The sequence below is a fragment of the Elephas maximus genome, chromosome 19, assembly GCF_024166365.1.
Source record: "Elephas maximus indicus isolate mEleMax1 chromosome 19, mEleMax1 primary haplotype, whole genome shotgun sequence".
Classification (NCBI taxonomy): domain Eukaryota; kingdom Metazoa; phylum Chordata; class Mammalia; order Proboscidea; family Elephantidae; genus Elephas; species Elephas maximus.
Genome location: NC_064837.1, coordinates 14039712 through 14060438, shown reverse-complemented (window position 1 = coordinate 14060438; position 20727 = coordinate 14039712). Strand labels below are relative to the sequence as shown.

The 20727-nt window shown below is 43.2% G+C and overlaps 1 pseudogene; it reads left to right on the top strand.

Annotated features, from left to right (window-relative positions):
• The first annotated feature begins 590 nt into the window (after nt 1-590).
• Nucleotides 591-13665, top strand: LOC126062611 (polyunsaturated fatty acid (12S)/(13S)-lipoxygenase, epidermal-type-like; annotated as a pseudogene).
• Nucleotides 13666-20727: the final 7062 nt, after the last annotated feature.

The window sequence follows — 20727 nt, the reverse complement described above, 5'->3', positions numbered from 1 at the left end:
TTGCGTGCAGGCCTCAAAGAGCCAGTATCAGGGTTGCCCCGTGGGAAGCTTCATGACTCAACCAGAAGGGGAATTCTAAACTCCCCACTCTTGGCTAGACAGCAAACCCCATCTACTTCACCTCCCCGCAACTCTCTCTTGCCGAGAAAGTTGGTTTACTCACTTTTTATTTTAAAGGCTTCCACACTTCAAATCATTCCACCTCCCTCATCTCCACGGCCTGTTGCTGTGTTATCCATTTATTGACCGGAATGGGGTGGGGGTGATCGCTAGTGTTTAGCTGTCATCATCCGGGGGCTGGCCTGTCCAGGTCCTGGCTGGGTGTGGAAGTCGCGTCAGGGATTGTTCGCCAAGCGCATATGGGTGGGGCTGCGCCTTCTGGAGTTACTGTGAGAATCTCCTCTCCCGCCAGTACAGAGACGCTAACTGAGCGGGATACCTACATCTGAATGGGGGAGGATCCTGTGGGTGGAAGGGCGACCTGGAACCCCAACACAACGTGAACTCGGTCTGGGTGTGGTTTTTCCAGGGTTGGGTCTCAGATCCTATTAATTGTTGATTTTCCCCCAGTCGCACTCAATCCAGGCAAGATGGGCAAATGCGCTATCCGCGTGGGCACTGGGGACTCGCTCTGTGCGGGCTCCTGCAACGCGGAGCAGCTGTGGCTGGTGGGCGAGCACGTGGAGGCAGACCTAGGAAGCAGCTGCGGCCGGTGTGGCGCACGGTCGGGGCAGGCGGCAGCCGGGCTCGGCCAGGGGACCTGGGACCCTGCGGAAGCCACGGGGTTGGTGGGGACCGGGGGAAGGGGAGGTGGCGACGAGGAGGAGCCCGGGGCGCTAGACCTCAGCAGCTAGAAGCGCCCGGGAAGCGGGGCCAGGGAGTGAGGCCAGGCTGAGGCTGGGGTGCCTGGTAGGAAAAGGGAAAGCGAGAGGGACAGGAGAAAGAGCGGCATTTCCCAGCTTGGCTGGAAGGAGTAGAGACGAGACGCCGGCTGGGGCGCGCAGCGGTTTCTCGGACGCGGCCGGGGACCAGGGGCTGGAGCCCCACAGACCGCGCTACTCCGACTCGGAGTCAGGTCTCTCCTGGGGCGTGGTCACTGACCACTGACCAGCCGTCCTCTCTGAGGACTTCCAAACCTGCCTTTGGGTTCTGTCCTGTCGGGTAGCGGAGTTTGAGATCCACGTCCTCCTACAGCTGGGGCGCCTCCTGCTGGTGAAGCTGCGCACGCTCAGAGGCCTGTTGAATGTCGACTGGTTGTGGAAGCGAATCAGAGTGCATGGCCCTGGGACTGAAGGCGAGATCTTCCTCCCCTGCTACCTCTGGATGCAGGGCGACGGGATTCTCTGTCTACCCGAGGACACTGGCGAGGGAGGGGCGGGGGGTAGTACCTGGAGGGCTGGAGAAAACAAGGGTCGGAGGGATGCTGTGACATAAAAGGGAAAGATGAGATGGGGAAGGGGGAGGTGAAAGAGATCAGGCAGAGGAGGGGGGAGGGGGTGGGGAGCCAGGCGGAAGGGTGTGAAGGGAGGACTGTGCTGTTGGGTACCCCCCGCCCCAACCCGGGCAGTCAGTGATGACCCCCAGAACCTATTTAAAAGGAGGAGCTGGAGGAAAGAAGGAAGGTGTGTTGGTGAGCCTGGGAAAGCCTCTGTTCCTCCGGGAGACTCCGAGAAACGTGCCAAGTAAAAGACGGATTAATCCTGCCTTGGAAACTCTATCAGGCAGTTCTAGTCTGTCCTATAGGGTCGCTATGAGTCGGAATCGACTCGACGGCAATGGGTGGTGATGGTGTAGCAGGGAGTAGGCAGCGGGACCATCCCAGGAAGGAGTGATTCCTCGAAGACAAGGATTTTGACTTCAATTTCAATCCAGCAAAAGTGAGTGCTGAGTTGAGGCCCGATACTTGCATCCCAGGGTGGGGAGGTGGGATCCTTTCTTGATCTTCCTGCACTGCCATTCTTTCCACGGGTTGAAGGACTTGGCCACCAAGGGGACAATGGATTCCGTAAAATCTATAGAGATTGAAAGATTTCAACAAAGCACCTCCATGTGAAAAGACTGCTCTGGCTGGTTAGTTACACAACCTTCCAAAACTATGTACATATTTATATGTCTATATAAAGAAGAGGGAGGAAGGATTAGGCACGTCAGTGGAAGGAGGAGCTCAGAGCTCACGGTGTGCTCCTCAGCTGATGTCCCTAGAGCGGGTTAATGATTCCTTCTTCGGTTATGAGTTCCTCAGCTGTGCAAACCCCATGCTCTTGAGGCATTTCATGAGCCTCCCAGCCTGGCTGGTGCTGCCTCTAGGGATGGAAGTCTTGAAGGTCCAGCTGGAGAAAGAACTCCAGGTGCTGCGCCCTACCCTGCTCACCTACCACTCCAGCCATTCTCCCCAGCCCCTTTCTCTTTGCCTCCTTCTTCCTCCTCCTCCCCTTTCCCATGTCTCTGCAATACTCCCTCCATCTGCACTCAGGCTGTCTCAACCTTGGCACTACTGTTGTGGTGGCTGTCCTGTGCATTGTAGGATGTTTAGTAGCATCCCTGGCCTCTACCCACTAGATGCCAGTAGTATTCTTCCAGTTGTGACAGCCAAAAAATGTCTGTACCCATACCCATTGCCATTGATTCCAACACGTAACGACCTTATAGGACAGAGTAGAACTGCCCCATATGGTGTCCCAGGAGCAGTTGGGGGATTCAAACTGCTGACCTTTGGGTTAGCAGCCAAGCTCTTAACCACTGCACCACAGGGCTCCAAAAAACGTCTTTAGACGTTACCCAATAGCCTTTTTTTTGGGAAGAGGGAGGGAATCATCCATGGCTGAGAACCACTGATCTACACCATCTCTCCTTCTTTGCCTGGTCATCTTCCATCTCCACTGTCATCTTGTACTTCTTTATTATACGTCTGTCAACCTTAGGAAAGAGTTCCTGCTTCTGGATGTTGACTACATTTGACTAAGGCCTGCAGAGGAGGGGTTAAGGGAAGACTTTGGTTTGGGGGTTGCATTGTAGAAAGTCAGAAACTTTACCTCAATGAGCCCCAAGTCTGAGGGAAGACACAACACATGGAATCCTTGCCTTCAGGGCTGCATTGGGGAAAGGGATTAGTGTTTAAGGTAAAAGACTTGGATGGGTATAGGGAGGACCCACCCTGGCAAGTAAGAGAAGGGTAGATCTGAAACTGACCCAAACCCTTTATCTACCCTTCCCTCCACCATCCAGGCTGGATCTCTGTTTGAAGTTGATTTCTCTCTGTTGGATGGGGTCAAGCCCAATGTCAACACTTTTAAGCAGCAGCATATGGCAGCCCCTCTGATCATGCTGAAGCTTGAGTCTGATGGAAGACTTTTACCCACAGTCATCCAGCTTAGAGACCTAGGCATTCTGCCCCCAGCCATTCCTTTAGGACTTAGACCCACAAGCCCTCACTCCCCACTCCCCCTTCTGCTCTAGCTTCAGACATCTCATCACGGATACCCCCCACCTCTGCTGTTCCTGCCCTCAGATCCCCCTATGGCTTGGCCCCTGGCTGAGATCTGGGTCTGGAGCACTGATTTCCAGCTGCCCCAGTGACAGTCACATCTGCTGAGAGGATATCTGGTGGCTGAGGTTATTTCTGTGGCCACCATGAGGAGCCTGCCCTGCCTGCATCCTATCTACAAAGTATTTCAGCATCTCTGTCATTCTGCATTTGGCTGCCCTGCAAATTTTATACTCCTAGCCTCAGGAGGCTACCTAGAGTCTAACCTTGTGGCATAGTAGGTTAACAGCAATCTTATATTAGATGTGGACACACACACACTCACAGAGATACACACACAGAGACACACACATACATTGTGCTGTGGAAACATTCAGAGCGCATACCTGCTAGGAGTTGGGGAAAGTGTGAGAATAGGCTTTACAAAGGAGTTGAAATTTGGGCTAAGGAGTTTTCCAGGTAGGTAGTGAGGGAGGGGACGTTCTAGTCAGAGAGCTCTGTAGATACAAGGAAAGAAAGGTGCATGGATAATGGCAGATATTAGGTTTTATTTAAATATAGAGTGCAACTTGGGTGAGGAGGAAAGGGAGGTAGTAAACGATGGGAGAGAAAGCATTTTATGTGGGTAGGGAGAAGAATCAAGAGATCCATTTTCACCATATGAGTTTCTCAATGCCTATAGATGTCCATTTGAAAATTCCAGGAGGGCAGTTGGATACATAATCCTGGAGCTTCTGGAAGAGGTCGGGGTTGAAGATGTAAAATTGAATGTTGTTAGAAAGTAGAAGTATTAAAAGCCATTTTACTAGATGAAGTTCCCTAGAATTTACAGCTAGAGCAGAGAATTTGGTTCAGAATATAACTCTAGGGAACCCTGACCTTTACAAGTTGAGAGGGGGGACTGGAGTGAGAAAAGGAGCAAGAGAAAGGGCATCCATTGAGGTAGGAGGAAAACAAACAATTACTGTGTCTTGGCAGCCAAGAGAAGAAAGTGTTTCAAGAGGGTGGATGACTCTTTGTCTCAAAGCTGCTGAGGTCAAGAAAGTTATAAACAGAGAAGTGACAATTGGATTTGTCAACAGGGAGGTAATGGTATGGAGGTGATGGAAGCTGGTAGGTGTGGGATGGGCAAAACACGTGAGATGAGTAAGTATAGACAATACAAGATGATTCTTTTAAGAGGACTCACTGTGAAAGGGAAGAAAGAGCTAAAGGAGCTAAAGGCAAAGGGTGTGGAATCAAGGGTGGGTCTTCTTTTGTAGGGTATACAATACCAAGCACGTTTGTAAACTGGTAGAAACTGCTGCTGCAGGAGTGAAGTCCCGGGGAAGGTAAAAGGGAATGGGTTCAGGGTTTTAGGGTCAGGGTCAGCATCAGGATCAGGGTTTTAGGATTCAAGTTTAGAGTGTTAAGGGTAGGATTATGGTATTAGGGTTTAGGGCATTGTGTTGGGGTTTAGCTTTAGGGCTTTAGAGTTAGGTCAAGGTTTAGGGTTAGGTTTAGGGTACTAGGGTTTTGGTTGAAGGATTAGGGTTTTGAATTAGTTTTAGGGTATTAGGGTTTAGTGTTAAGTCTAAACCTAACTCTAAACTCTACACCTAAAATAAAATAATAGGGACGAGCTCCTTAGTACAAACGGAGGAATTTACCTCTGAAGGGGGTAGAGATACTTTTACCGTGGTGATAAGAGAGAAGGCAAAGGAATGGTTTCACATATGGCGAGCCTGCTGGTTTTTGTGGTGTGAGACAAAGGATTCCTAGAATTCTTACAAATAACATGAGACTGTACAATACATTAACTCCTGAAACCTTTGACCTTTGGAGACACTGAGACAACATTTCCCCATTTCTCTTCTCCCAAATCTTACCCAAACACAGTTCTGACAGTCACTCCTTTTCATGAAGACCCAGTCTCTCCTCTCTTTTCTGTCATTGAGTGTTTAATTTCTCCCCCCCTCGTGGATCCAGGAGCCCTGGTGGTGCAGTGGTTAAGAGCCCAGCTGCTAACCAAAAGGTTGGCAGTTTGAATCCACCAGCTGCTCCTGGGAAGCCCTTTGGGGCAGTTCTACTCTGTCCTATAGGGTTGCTATGAGTCGGAATTGACTTGACAGCAACAGGTTTTAATGGATTTTCATGCATCCTGGGATCCCTCTTATTTGACCGTGTCTCACCTCTTTCTTCTGCAGCCAGCTCCTGATCCCCCGTTTTTGATACACCATGGAGATCAACATTCTGGCCCAGAGTAATCTTGTCTCTGAATGGGGGATTTTTGACCTGGTATAGAAAGGGATGAGCAAAGAAAAAGGAGGGCTTAATGCTGGAAGATCCTCAAGAGTAGTTTCTCTTACCCACCTTTCTCCCCATCTCTACTCCCTCTGTACAGGCTTCTCCCTTCCTCCTAATCTGCCTCACACATGAGTAGCCTCCTGGTTATAAGGACCAGCATCAACAGGACCTTTAATCTCATACTTCTTGATGCTACTGTCCCTCCCCCACAGGACATGGTTAACCCTAGTTTATCTGCTGTGGATTTGTCCTCAGGTGGTGAGCAGTGGTAGTAGAGGCCATGTGGACATACTGCAGAGAGACATGGCTTGTTTGACCTATCGCTCCTTCTGCTCTCCTGATAACCTGGCTGACCATGGGCTCCTGGATGTGAAATCATCTCTCTATGGCCAAGATGCCCCCAGGCTTTGCAAAATCATCAGCAGGCGAGGGTAACAAAGAAAGGGAGGGCCCAGTAGGCCTGTTAGAGAAACTAGAAGGATCGTAGGTTCAGAAGGTCCTGTATTGACCCCCTGAGATCTACTATCTTCTTCACTGGGGAGCAGGAGTGTGAAGGGGGTGGTCGGTCTTTTCTACAAGAGTGATGAAGCCATGAAAGATGACCCAGAGCTACAGGCCTGGTGCAGAGAGATCACTGAGACTAGACTTCAGGGAGCCCAGGACCATGGGTAAGGCACAGATTCCTCCCCACTGACCTTGTGTCAACTCACATCTGTCTGTCAAGAATTTGCATCTTCTCACCACCCAGCCTTGAAGACCTGGTACCTCTCCAGAGCTTCTCCAGAAATCCTAAAGATCACTCCAGATTTCCCCAGCCCCATTCCTTTCTTACCCTGCATACAGGTTCTCCATCCTCATGCACTGAAAGCTCCTTCTATAACCCAGATATATAACTTCTCTTAAGTATTTTCCCTCATCCTTTCCTACCTCCTCCTCCCCATAGCACCAAGGTTCATCCCAAGTGCATAAATATTTTTTATTAAATTTCTTACTGCTGTAAAAATCTAGATAATACATTTGCCAATTCAACATTTTCTTTCTTTCTTTTTTTTTTCTAATTGTTCCTTAAGTGAAAGTTTACAGCTCAAGTTATCTTCTCATATAAAAATTCGTACATATATTGTTGGGTGACCCTAGTTGCTCTCCCTGTAATGTGACAGCACACTCCTCTCTTTCCACCCTGAATTTCCCATGTCTGCTCAACCAGCTCCTGTCCCTTTCAACCTTCTCATCTTGCCTCTGAACAGGAGTTGCCCATTTAGTCTCATGTATTTACTTGAGCTGAGAAGCACACTTTTCACAAGCACCATTTTATGCCTTATTGTCCAGTCTAATCTTTGAAGAGTTGGCTTCGGGAATGGTTTTAGTTTTGGGCCAACAGAGAGTCCTGGGGCCATGTCTTCCAGGGTCCTTCCAGTCTCAGTCAGACCATTAAGTCTGGTCTTTTTACTAGAGCTTGAGTTCTGCACCCCACTTTTCTCCTGCTCCATCAGGGATTCTCTGTTGTGTTCCCTGTCAGAGCAATCATTGGTGGTAGCCGGGCGCCATCTAGTTCTTCTGATCTCAGGCTGATGGAGTCTCTGGTTTATGTGACCCTTTCTGTCTCTTGGGCTAATATTTTCCTTGTATCTTTGGTGTTCTTCATTCTCCTTTGCTCCAGGTGGGCTGGGACCAACTGATGCATCTTAGATGGCCACTTGCTAGCTTTAAAGACCTCGGACACCACTCACCAAAGTGGGATGCAGAACTTTGTCTTAATAAACTTTGTTATGCCAATTGACCTAGATGTCCCCTGAAACCATGGTGCCCAGACCCCCGCCCCTGCTACTCTGTCCCTGGAAGTGTTTGGTTGTATTCAGGAAACATCTTAGCTTTTGGGTTAGTCCAGTTGCGCTGACTTCCCGAGTATTGTGTGTTGTCCTTCGCTTCACCTAAGATAACTCTTGTCTAACATCTAGTTAGGGAATACCCGTCTCCCTCCCTCCCCATCTTCATAACCATCAAAAAATATTTTCTTCTGTGTTTAAACCTTTTCTTGAGTGGTCTCATACAATATTTGTCATTTTGCAACTGGCTAATTTCACTCAGCGTAATGCCTTCCAGATTCATCCATGTTATGAAATGTTTCTCAGATTCACCATTGTTCTTTAACATTGCATAGTACTCCATTGTGTGAACACACTGTAATTTTTTATCCATTCATCTATTGATGGGCCCCTAGGTTGTTCCCATTTTTTGCTATTGTGAACAGTGTTGCAGTGAACAGGGGTGTGCATATATCTATTCGTGTGAGGGCTCTTATCTTTCTAGGATATATTTCAAGGAGTGGAATATGGTACTTATCTTTCTAGCATTTTAAGGAAGTGCCAATCAATTTCCAAAGTGGTTGTACCATTTGACATTCCCACCAGCAGTTCGTAAGTGTTCTAGTCTCTCCACAACCTCTCTGACATTTAGTGTTTTGGGTTTTTTGGATTAGTGCCAGCCTTGTTGGGGTGAGATGGTATCTCATTGTAATTTTGATTTGCATTTTTCTAATGGCTAATGATGGTGAGCATCTCCTCATGTATCTGTTAGCCGTCTGAATGTCTTCTTTGGTGAAGTGTCTGTTCATATCATTTGCGCATTTTTTAATTGGGCTGTTTTTTGTTGTTGAGGTTTTCCAGTATTGTGTAGATTTTAGAGATTAGACCCTGAGTGGATATGTTGTAGCCAAAATATTTTTCCCAGTCTGTAGGTTGGTCTTTTTACTCTTTTGGTGAAGTCTTTTGATGAGCAAAAGTGTTTGATTTTTAGGAGCTCCCAGTTATCTAGTTTCTCTTCTGGTATTTGTACATTGTTAGTAATGTTTTGTATTTTGTTTATGCCATGCATTAGGGCCTCTAGCATTGTCCCTATTTCTTCTTCCATGATCTTTATCATTTTAGATTTTATATTTAGGTCTTTGATCCATTTTGAGTTAGTTTTTACGCATGGTGTGTGGTATGGGTCTTATTTCTTTTTTTTTTCAAGATGAATATCCTGTTATGCCAGCACCATTTGTTAAAGAGACTGTCTTTTCCCCCATTTAATGGACTTTGGGCCTTTGTCAAATATCAGCTGCTCATAGGTGGATGAAGTTACGTCTGGATTCTCAACTCTGTTTCATTGCTCTATGTATCTGCTGTGCCAGTACCAGGCTGTTTTGACTACCATGGCGTTATAATAAGTTCTAAAACCAGGTAGTGTGAGTCCTCCCACTTTGCTCTTCTTCTTCAGTAATGCTTTACTTATCCAGGGCCTCTTCCCTTTCCATATGAAGTTGATGATTTGTTTCTCCATCTCATTAAAAAATGCCATTGGAATTTGGATACAGACTGCATTGTACCTGTAGATAGCTTTTGGTAGAATTGACATTTTCACAATGTTGAGTCTTTCTATCCATGAGCAAGGTATGTTTTTCCACTTATGTAGGACTCTTGGTTTCTTGCAGTAGTGTCTTGTAGTTTTCTTTGTATAGGTCTTTTACGTCCCTGGTTAGATTTATTCCTAAATATTTTATCTTCTTGGGGGCTACTGTAAATGGTTTTGATTTGGTGATTTCTTCTTCAAAGTTCTCTTTGTTGGTATAGAGGAATCCAACTGATTTTTGTATGTTTGTCTTGTTTTACCTGATACTCTGCTGAACTCTTCTATTAGTTCCAGTAGTTTTCTTGTGGATTCTTTGAGGTTTTCTGTGTATAAGATCATATCATCTGCAAATAGAGATACTTTTACTTCTTCCTTACCAATTTGGATGCCCTTCAATTCTTTTTTTAGCCTAATTGCTCTGGCTAGGACCTCCAGCACAATGTTGAATAAGAGTGGTGATAAAGGGCATCCTTGTCTGGTTCCCATTCTCAAGGGGAATGCTTTCAGACTCCCTTCATTTAGGATGATGTTGGGTGTTGGCTTCGTATAAAGGGCCTTTATTATGTAGAGGATTTCCCTTCTATTCCTATTTTGCTGAGAGTTTTTATCATGAATGAGTGATGGACTTTGTCAAATGCCTTTTCTGTGTCAATTGATGAGATCAAGTGGTTCTTTTGTTTTATTTATGTGGTGGATTACATTGATTGTTTTTCTAATGTTGAGCCATTCCTGCATACCTGGTATGAATCCCACTTGGTCATGGTAAATTATTTTTTTGATATGTTGTTGAATTCTACTGGCTAGAATTTTGTTGAGGATTTTAGCACTATGTTCATGAGGGATATTGGTCTGTAAGTTTCTTTTTTTGTTTTGTTTTGTCATGTTTTTACCTGGTTTTGGTATCAGGGTTATGCTGCCTTCATAGAATGAGTTTGGGAGTATTCCATCATTTTCTATGCTCTGAAATACCTTTAGTAGTAGTGGTGTTAACTCTTCTCTGAAAGTTTGGTAGAATTCTCCAGTGAAACCATCAGGGGCAGGGTTTTTTTGATGGGAGTTTTTAAATTACCTTTTCAAACTCTTCTTTTATTATAAGTTTATTTAGTTGTTCTACCTCTGTGTTAGTGTAGGTAGGTAGTGTGTTTCCAGAAATTTGTCCATTTCCTGCAAGGTTTCTCCTGAGTAGTCTGAGCTTAGTCTTATTGACTCTCATTTGTAGATGACTTTTCATTTATCCTTAGCCACTCTTAAAATTCTCTCTTTATCTTTGGTTTTGGCAAGTTTGATTATAATATGTCTTGGTGACTTTCTTTTTGGATCTACTTTCTGTGGGGTTTGATAAGCTTCTTGGATAGATATCTTCTCATCTTTCACGATATCAGGGAAATTTTCTGCAAACAAATCTTCAACAGTTCTCTCTGCATTTTCTGTTATCCTACCCTTGTTTTGGTACTCCAATCACTCATAGGTTATTCCTCTTGATAGAGTCCCACATAATTCTTTGGGATTTCTTCATTTTTTAAAATCCTTTTATCTGATATTTCCTCAAATAAGTTGGTGTCAAGTGCTTTATCTTCAGTCTCACTAATTCTGATTTCCATTGTCTCAATTCTGCTCCAGTGACTTTCTATTGAGTTGTCTAATTCTGAAATTTTATTGTTAATCTTTTGGATTTCTGTTTGCTGTCTCTGTATGGATTCTCACAGCCTGATAAATTTGTCATTATGCCCTTGTATAGTCTTCTTAGTTCCCTCTGTTGTTTTGTCTGTGTGTTCCTTGGGTTTTTCTGCATTTTGCGTGATCTCCTTCCTGATCTCTTGAAGAGCTCTGTGTATTAATCTTTTGAGTTCTACCTCTGGTAATTCCAAGAAACTCTCTTTTTCTAGAATATTTCTTGATTCTTTGTTTTGCACACTTGCTGAAGCCAGCATGGTCTGCCTTTTTATGTGATTTGATACTGACTGTTGTCTCTGAGCCATCAGTAAGTTATTATACTTATTTATTTTATGTTTGCTTACTGTGTTTTAGCTTCTTGTTTTGTTTTGTTTTTATATGCCCACATAGGCTGGTCATTTAAGCTAGTTTGATTATTGACATCTTTCAGGATCTCACGTTCTGTCACCAGATGGTTAGAGCTGTTACTAGGTATGTGAACCCGGGAGTCCATTTACTTTTCTTGTATGGATTCAGTTTAGTTGTCCAGGTCGTCAATCACTAAGTGTGTGGTACAAGCTCTCACCTATAGTTCCAGATGGACAGGGGTGATTGGAGTAGGTCCAGGTTTCTGACTGCAGTAAGGGGTCATGTGCTGAGCAAGGCAGGGGCTGACAGCTGCCCCTAAGTGTCTGTGAGGAAAACACGTCCCTGTTCACTAGAGCATATAGGTGGGTGGGTTTTGCAGCAGGACTATGGGCACCCAGTGCTGTTGGCTGCAAGGACTGAGAGGCAACATTTATTCTTGTACCCCTGTCACAGGTGGCTAGGTGGTGTGAATGGAGCCACCAGTCCTCAGTCCTTGATGTGGGCAGGTGAGAACCCTGCTTAATGGGCAGAGCAGTGTCAAATGTCACAAACCTGCCACTCCACTTTATAGCTGATACAATTGAAATTAAGCTTCAGATATATATCCTGTTGTATTGTGCTAATGAGGGCCTACACTGTTGAAGTGGTCCAACACAGGTCCATGCAGGGGTGAAAGGCATTCAAAGTCATGGACCTTTTATGCCTGCCTAGGCAAAGGAGCTGTGCCTGCCCTGAGCTCCTGGCTTAGGGGAGCTGACAGATTATTTTTTTCTTTTTGTTAATATGTTCCCTCTCCAAAGCCAGGAGAATGGCTCAGGACACACAACGGATTCTACTTCTGACCCAGGGGACATGACAGTCACTGAAGCTGGCCTGGACCCAATGCAGAGTGGGGAGGGGGCAGGTAAATGGGAGAAAGGTTCTTCCCAAAATGGGTGTTTTTTGATCCACATGGTAGTTTAGATGCACGTACTTATCTTTTGCCAATTGAGCACCACTTGTCACTGGTTCTGGAACGTTGAGCAGTCTCCCTGCCGCTTGGTCTCTCCCAATGTGTAAAACATGTCCTGAGTGCCACTGTTTGCATCACCACACATGCCAGCTGATCCAGCCTGCAGGGTGTTGGTTCCTGCCAGGTCAAGTCCAGCAACTCCTCCCTGCTTCTGAATGGTCTATCCCTCCCCCTGCTGCTCAGTCTAATTCCTCAACTTTGCCTTTGATGTACAGAGCTCATAGATTGTCATATATAATCGATTCACTTGTTTTTTTGGGTCTTTGTTGTAAGAGGGACCACAGGAAGCACCTGACTACTTCGCCATCTTGGCCCCACCTTGCCAATTCAACATTTTTCACATATACAATTCAGTGAGATCAATTATATCAATCATGTTGAGCAACCACCACCAATAACCTTTGCCAAATTTTCCATCCCCATAAATAAAAACTCACTGCTTCCTAAACAATAATTCCCCCCACTTCTCTTTGCTCCCATTCTTGGTAACCACTAGTAAAACTCTGACCTCTATATATTTGCTTATTCTAGGTACTTCATATTAGTAAGATAATACAATATTTGTCCTTTTGTGATTGCCAAGCCCATAAACATTTGAATACTCACTCACTATGTGTCAGCTCTAGAACTTAGAGGCCAAGGCCACAAGACAAATTCTTTTCTGCATCTCCAAATGTTTGGTCACTGCCTGAGATCTGTCTCATGTCTTGGTCTAAAAGCCTACATTCTCATTTTACCCAGGTTCCCTGTCTCCTTAGAGTCCTGTGACCAGCTCTGCCATTTTGTCACTATGTGCATCTTCACATGCTTCTGCCCACCTGGGCCAGGTAACCTGTTGTGATCATCCTCCAAGATCTTCTCGGATGCAGAGAATGGGGAATCAAATGCCTGGGTCATCAGCCTGAGTATTCGAGTGGCTTTTCTACCTGTAGCTGGATTGGTACTTCTGAATCCCTAATGGCCCATGCACCATGCGGAACCCCCTGCCCATCTCCAAGGATGTGACAGAGAAAGATATAGTGGACTTACTGCCCACTCTCCAGGGGGCTCATATGCAGAAGACTTTCACCAAGTTCTTCAGCCAGTGCCAGTCTGTCATGGTTAGAGACAGCTGCCTGGGTCCTGGGGAAGGATTCAGCTTGAGTGAGGGGTAGTAATCTTGGCTGAGGGCCTCAAGGAGCTGAGCCATCTTGTTCTTCCCCTCTCAGATGGCCTTGGAACAGCACAAGGAGGACTATTTCTCAGGCCCTGAGCCTCAATCTGTGCTGAAGCAATTCCAGGAGGAGTCGGCTGCCATGGACAAGGAAATTGAGGTCCAGAATATGGCCTGGACTTGCCCTATGAACCCAGCATGGTGGAGAAGTATGACCATCTGAGAGGCCTGAGAGGCCTTGCCCACCTCAGCTCCCAAAGCTCTGCTGTCCCTAAGTACCTTTTGAGTACTCCATCCTCCTTGGGCCACATCCCGTGATGAACAAACTGTCCCCAAAGCTATGTGGTCAGAATGCCCAGAGCTGCCTAGTGACACAGCTCTAGGGGGTCCATAATGAACAGTTCCCCATTGAATGTTATAACCTGGCACCTCCTGTCATCCAGTCCTGTATTTTCTCCACCTTTAATCCCTCACATCCCTTTTCTCCTTCCCAAAGGATTGGTTTATATCTATTTTTTTTAAAGTCTGATTAAATAATAAAGTTGATAATGCATGGTGAGGGAAGGGAGTGGGAGAACAGGCCTTACTTTTTTTCCAGCTTCCTTATTCAGATTCCAAGGGAGAAAAGAAAGATGTTTTCCTGGAACTGAAATTTCTTCCTGCAATCCACTTCCATCAAGGATTTCTTTAAGTCTCTCTTAGTTAAAGTATAGACATTCTGGCTGACTGAACCCAGAGGGTTGAGGAATCTGGTTCTTAACAATGGTTTTTGGCCTGAGGCTTCTCTGACTCCCCTACCAAAATATCCTTGAGGCGACTTCCCATAAGGCCTCCTGTGATACTCCCAGTCCTGTCCACCCTCTGCCATGTCCTGGTCTCCAAGTGTATCTCACTCTTCCTTTCAGCCTTTTCCAAGGATGCTTGTCATACCCTCCTCTTTATTTTTGCTTCCTTCTAGCACCATTGAAAGGTGTCATATAATAGTCCTAGACAATGAAGATAGATTGACAGATAAGGAACCAGTAAGCCAGGTATTATATTAGGAGTTTTAAATGTATGATCTCAATTCATCTTCACAATACCCATGTGGTTGGTATCACAATCCTCATTTTATAACTGAGGAAAGTGAGAGCTGGAGAGGTTAACAAAGAAATGACTAGTAACCAAAATGCAACAAGATCAAATTCCAATTGGTAGGAGAAATCAAAGTCCAAGACTGTGGCCATAAAAAGAGTGTTAAAAAGCTAAATCATAAAATGAAGAAGTCAATGAAGGCTTAGGCTAGAATCTGATGGACTGAAAAAGAAGGGACCGATAAAGAAAATGGATGTTTTAAAGAATATTATACATTCTATTTATTTATGCCCCATATATTTCCAAAAAATGACGTATACAATAAGTTTAAAAATCTAGAAACAGTTAATCTGTACAAATTCACTATTGATACCTCCAAAGTTTTGATGTCCCAGTCCAGTCCCTGCTTCACAAACGGGAAGCTGAGTTTCAACTCATAACTTGGTTCTTTGAGGTGGATAATAAAGGAACTTTTTAAAATAGCTACAGAGACCATAGAATCACAAAATCTTTGAGTTGTCTACCTAGAAATTTGTTGGTTAAGTGGAATGATAGAAAGAACTTGAAGACTGACTGAGTGTCAAAGGAAAGAGAGGGAATGAGGGAAAGTCAAAGACGAATCTGAGGTTTTGAGTCTGGACATGACTGGGCTAGAAATATAAAGATTTGGAGGGAAGGTTGTTTGAGGGGAAATGATTGGGCAATTATGGGAAGAAATTAAACAGACAATTGGAGAGGCCAAAAATGAGGTTAGATCTTTAATTCGAATGGCCTACTGTGAGTTGAATTTATGAACAAAAGAAAAACGTGGATAGAAGAGTAGGAGGCCAAGGATACCTTGAGATATACTCATACTTAGGGATTTAAAAGGTAAAAATGAACCTAGAAAATGAGAAGTCTAGTTTGGGAGGTAAGAAGAGAAACTGGATCTAGGTCCCAGAAGCCAAGGGACAAGACAGATTGCAGGCAACTATGTCTTTTCAAATCTTCTGTCATCATTTCACATCCACTCAGTTCTGTCTCCTATTTTCCAGTTCCTAGATACAATTACCTCTCCCTCATTTCCCTCTCCAGACTGCTTCCTTATCTTCCCCACCAGGTTTTCTCAGCAAGTGTCCTCATCTATTCTGCACAACACACTCATTATATCCTCAGTCCCGCTTTCAAATCATTCTACCCTAATCTCCCAGGAGATTAGGGTCTGGTACCACCACTCTTCTTTTACAGAGGTAATCTTTACCCAGGTGCCTCTGCATAAAGAGGGCTTACTGCTACTTCTAAATCTTAGCAGTGATTCCCATACAGCCTACTACTTCTAGATTTCCTATGAAGTCAACTCTCTTCCTATTTCTGCAACAAACTCAAATTGCCTTCAGGAATCATTGGTAAATTGCATTGTCCTGGCTTTGATCAGTCCTTTACTCCTTAGTCCATTTCACATTGTGTAGGATCATGCTATTATAAAAGTCCAGGTGGTGTTATTTGCATTGTGTTCTAGAATGTTTCCTAGAGTTGTGCAGCATAGCAGCCATCTGTAAAAGATGATAGTGAAAGTGTCTTGAGTTCTGGAGCTACACGGATCCTATTAGGCTGGGAGAACCAGTCTCGAGTTCATCTCTTCATCTTTCTCTCATTTCATTCCACTGCAGCATACTAGCAGGTCTTTTGTATTTTTTTCTGGCCCATAGAGGGCTCTCTATTCAAAACCATGGGATTGTCTCTTCACTTTGCCAACAAAGTAAAGAGACAACCTACAGAAAGGGAGAAAATTTGGGGGAACTGTATAACAGACAAGGGTCTAATATCCAGAATAAATAAATTACTCCTACGACTTAACAAGGAAAAGACAAAAAACACAATTGAAAAATGAGCTAAGGATCTGAATAGACATCTCACCAAAGATGATATTCAAATAGCCAACAGACGCATGAAAAGATGCTCAACATCATTAGCCATCAGAGAATTGCAAATCAAAACCACAACGAAATACCACTTCACTCCTGCTAGGATAACTAAGATTAAAAAAAAAAAAAACCCATAAAATAACAAATGTTGCTGAGGGTATGAAGAAATTGGAACTCTTATCCATTGCTGGTGGGATTGCAGAAAGGTGCAGCTGTTGTGGACAACAGTGTAGTGGTTCCTCAAAAAAACTAAAAATAGAACTGCTGTATGACCCAGCAATCCTACTCTTAGGAATATACTCAAAAGACTTGAAGACAGAGACTCAAACAAATACTTGTACACCAATGTTCATTGTAACACTATTCACAATAGTCAAAATGTAGAAACAGGCTAAATGCCCATCAACAGATGAATGGATAAACAAAATGTGGTACATACATACAACAGAATACTATGCAGCCAGAAAGAGAAATGAAGTTCTGATACTTGCTATAACATGGACGAACACTGACAACATTATGTTAAGTGAAATAAATCAATCACAAAAGAACAGATACTGTTTGATATCACTTATATAAAATGACAAGAATAGGCAAATATATAGAAACCAAAGTTTATTGGCGGTTACCAGGGGCAGGATGGAGGGAGAAAAGGGGAGCTATTATTTGGGAAGCAGTGAGTTTCTGTTTGTGATGATGGGAAACTTAGCCAGATTAGAGGTAAACTTTGCACAACTTATTAATGCAATTGATATCACTATGATATACTTTTGAAATCTGCTGAAATGACAAACATTGTACAATACATATTTAAAAGAGAGAGACCAGCCTCTGATGCTGCTCATGTATAGCCAAACACTTTATGGGATTTGTTTTTTTGGTTTGGAGGTTTATTGTCAGATCTCACAGGACATCTCAGTCATTTGGCCTAATACTGTTTCTCAGTGCTTCTTTCTTATCTCTTAGTTCATTGCGTAGTGCCTGGGGTCTTAAAGTCTTGTCAGCAGCCACGCAGGGGACAACAATAGGTCTCCATTCACCTGGAGTAGCAGAGGAAGAAGGAAAGTCAGGAGTTGGAAGAGGAAAAGCTGCCACCATGAACATCTGCCTTCTATTCTATGAGACCGGAAGAACTAGATGGTACCCAGCTATCGTTACTGAAAATTTTGATCTAGGATTCTGTAGAAGAATCCTGATCAAAAAGGGTGATAAAAGGGAACAGAATTTCAAATTCTAATGAAATTCAGACTTTCTGGAGCCATTGAGGCTGGATGAATATCCAAAACCATTGCCCTGAAATAATCTTTAAACCTTAAGCCTCAAACCAAAACTTTTCGCAGAAGTCAGCTTTGAACCAAACAACAGTTTAGCCTACTTAGTAAAGTATTCCTGCCTTGAGCATTTTGCTATCTCAAAGACTTATCTCTGTGGGATCAAACTGATAACAGCACCTTGAAAGATTAGGCAAGAAGCTTAGGGGCAATGATTTGGAGAAGGATAGTGAGAATGGTTACGCAACTTGATGATTGTAGACAATGCCACTGAATTGTACATGTGGAATTTGCCAAACTGTCGTATCCTTTGCAGTATATATTTTCACCAAAAAAAATAGTTAAAAGCAGACGTGGTATTGTCACCAAACTTCCACCAGGCTACTGAGTCGTCTTAGCATTTCCTCTCCTCCAGAGGATATGAATTGATATTTCTTCCTCTTTTTGGACTGGTCAAAAGCAATGTAACACAACAAATAACCTATCATTTTAAAAGAGGACAGTAAGCAATTATAACTAAAAGGATAAAATGCTATAGCATTCAGGCAATGGTGAAATAAGTACTTTGGGTAAACCAATTCTGTTAAGTCTTTTTTTTTTTTTTAACAAAATTTTGTTGTTTTTGAGAATACACACAGCAAAACATATACCAATTTAGGAGTTTCTACGTGTTCAATTCGGTAGCATGGATTACATTCTTTGAGTTGTGCAACCATTCTCACCCTCCTTTTCCAAGTTGTTCCTCCCCCAATTAACGTAAACTCACTGTCCCCTAAAGTTCCTGTCTAATTTTCGAGTTGCTGTTGTCAATCTGATGCTGTATGGATACATCTTAAAGAGCACAGTGCTTAAGGCAGACATTCTTTACTGGTTAAGCTAAACTACTGTTCGGCTTTAAGAAGACTTCAGGGGATATTCTTGGTTAAGGTTTAAAGATTATCTCAGGGCAATGGTTTCAAGGGTTCAGTCAGCTTCTATGTCTCCAGAAAGTCTGGATTCCATGAGAATTTGAAATTCAGTTTTGCATTTTCCCCATTTTGAACAGGATTCTTCTACAGAATCTTTGACCAAAGTGTTCAGTAAGGCACACAAGCACCATCCAGTTCTGGCCTTATGGCAAAAGAGGCAGTTGTTTGTGGAGGCAATTAGCAACACATTCCATTTCCTCCTCTTATTCCTGACTCTCCTTCCTCTGCTGCTCCAGGAGAATAGAGACCAATTGTTTTGCCTTAGATGCTGATTACAAGCTTTTAAGACTGCAGGTACTACACAACAAACTTGGGGGTAGAACAGAAGCAAAAAGCACATTATTAAGCCAGTTAACTGCGATATCCCATAAAATCATGACCCTAAACCTACAAAAAAAAAAAAAAATTGCTGTCAAGTTGATTCCGACTCATAGTGAGCCTATGGGACAAAGTAGAACTGCTCCATACAGTTTCCAAGGAGAGCCTGGTGGATTCAAACTGCTGACCTTTTGGTTAGCAGCCATAGCACTTAACTGCTACGCCACCAGGGTTTTCTACAAACAAGGAACCAAATCCCATGAGGTGTTTGGTTGTAGACAAACAACCTCAGCAGCTACTCTTTTTTTTTTTGTCTGTAAGTATGCCTATCACATAACTTTTGCCAACTCAACTTCTTAGAGGTGTACAACTTATTGACAGCACTTATGATAATTGGCTGTGCAACCGTGCCATTAATCAATGAGATTTTTCCATTGTCATAAACCAAAACTCAGTACTGTATAAGCAATAACCCCTCCCCTCCCCCTCTGTCCATTCCTGGTACCCATTAATAAACTTTTGTCTCTATACATTTGTCTTTTCTTGTCTTTTTATATAAATGAGGCCATACAATATTTGTCCTTTTGTGATTGACTTAGTTCACTCAGCATAATGTCTTCAAATTCTATCTGTACTGTAACATGTATCAAGACTTCATTTCTCCTACTGGCTGAGTATATTCCATTATATGTGTGCATCACATTTTCTTTATCCACTTATCTGTTGGTGGGCATTTAGATTGTTTCCACGTTTTGGCTATTGTGAATAGTGCTGCAATGAACATTGGAGTAGAAATCTCTGAGTCCCTGCCTTCAAGTCTTTTGAGTGTACCAGAAGTGGAATTGCTGGGTCATTTGGTAGTTCTATTTTTAGTTTTTTGAGGAACACTGTTTTCCACAATGGCTAATGCATTCCCACTAACAATGGATAAGGGTTCCAATTTCCCCACATTCTTGCCAACATTTGTTATTTTCTGGGTTTTGTTTTAATCTCAGCTATCCTAAAATAAAAAAAAAGCTGTTGCCATCAAGTCAATTCTGACTCGTCCTAGTGGGAGTAAAGTGGTATTTCATTGTGGTTTTTATTTGCATCTCTCTGATGGCTAATGAAGGAGCCTTGGTGGTGCTGTGGTTAAACCACTCAGCTGCTAACTGAAAGGTCTGCAATTTGAACCTACCAGCCATGCTGCTGGAGAAAGATGTGGCAGTCTGCTTCCACAGAGATTTACAGCCTTGGAAACCTTATGGGATCGCCCTGAGTCAGAATCTCCTCCATGGCACTGAATGGGTGGCTAATGACGTTAGGCATCTTTTCATGTGTTTGGTGGCTAACTGAATGTCCTCTTTGCTGAAATATATGTTCAATCCTTTGCTCATTTTTTGATTGGGCTTTTTGTTGTTGAAGTTTTATATATATTTTTGGGTATTAAATTATTATTGGATATAGGGTTTCTGAAGATATTCTTCCAGTCGGTAGTTTGTCTTTTCACTTTTTTGGTAGTCTTTTGATGAATGAAAGTTTTTATTTTTTATGAGGCCCTATTTATTTATTTTGTCTTTTGTTGTTTGTACTTCTGTTATTATATTATTGTTATATTGTTATAATATATTGTTAAAAGCTAGGTCCAACTAAGAATTTTATGGTTTTAGTTTGTCTTCTAAGAATTTTATGGTTTTAGTTTGTCTTCTAAGAATTTTATGGTTTTAGTTTTCACATTTAGGTCCATTTTGAATTTGTTTTTGTATATGGTGTGAGGCATGGATCCTGTTTTATTTTTCTGCATATGAAAATCCAGTTTTCCCAACACCATTTATTGAACAGACTCTTTTTTCCTCATCAAATGGA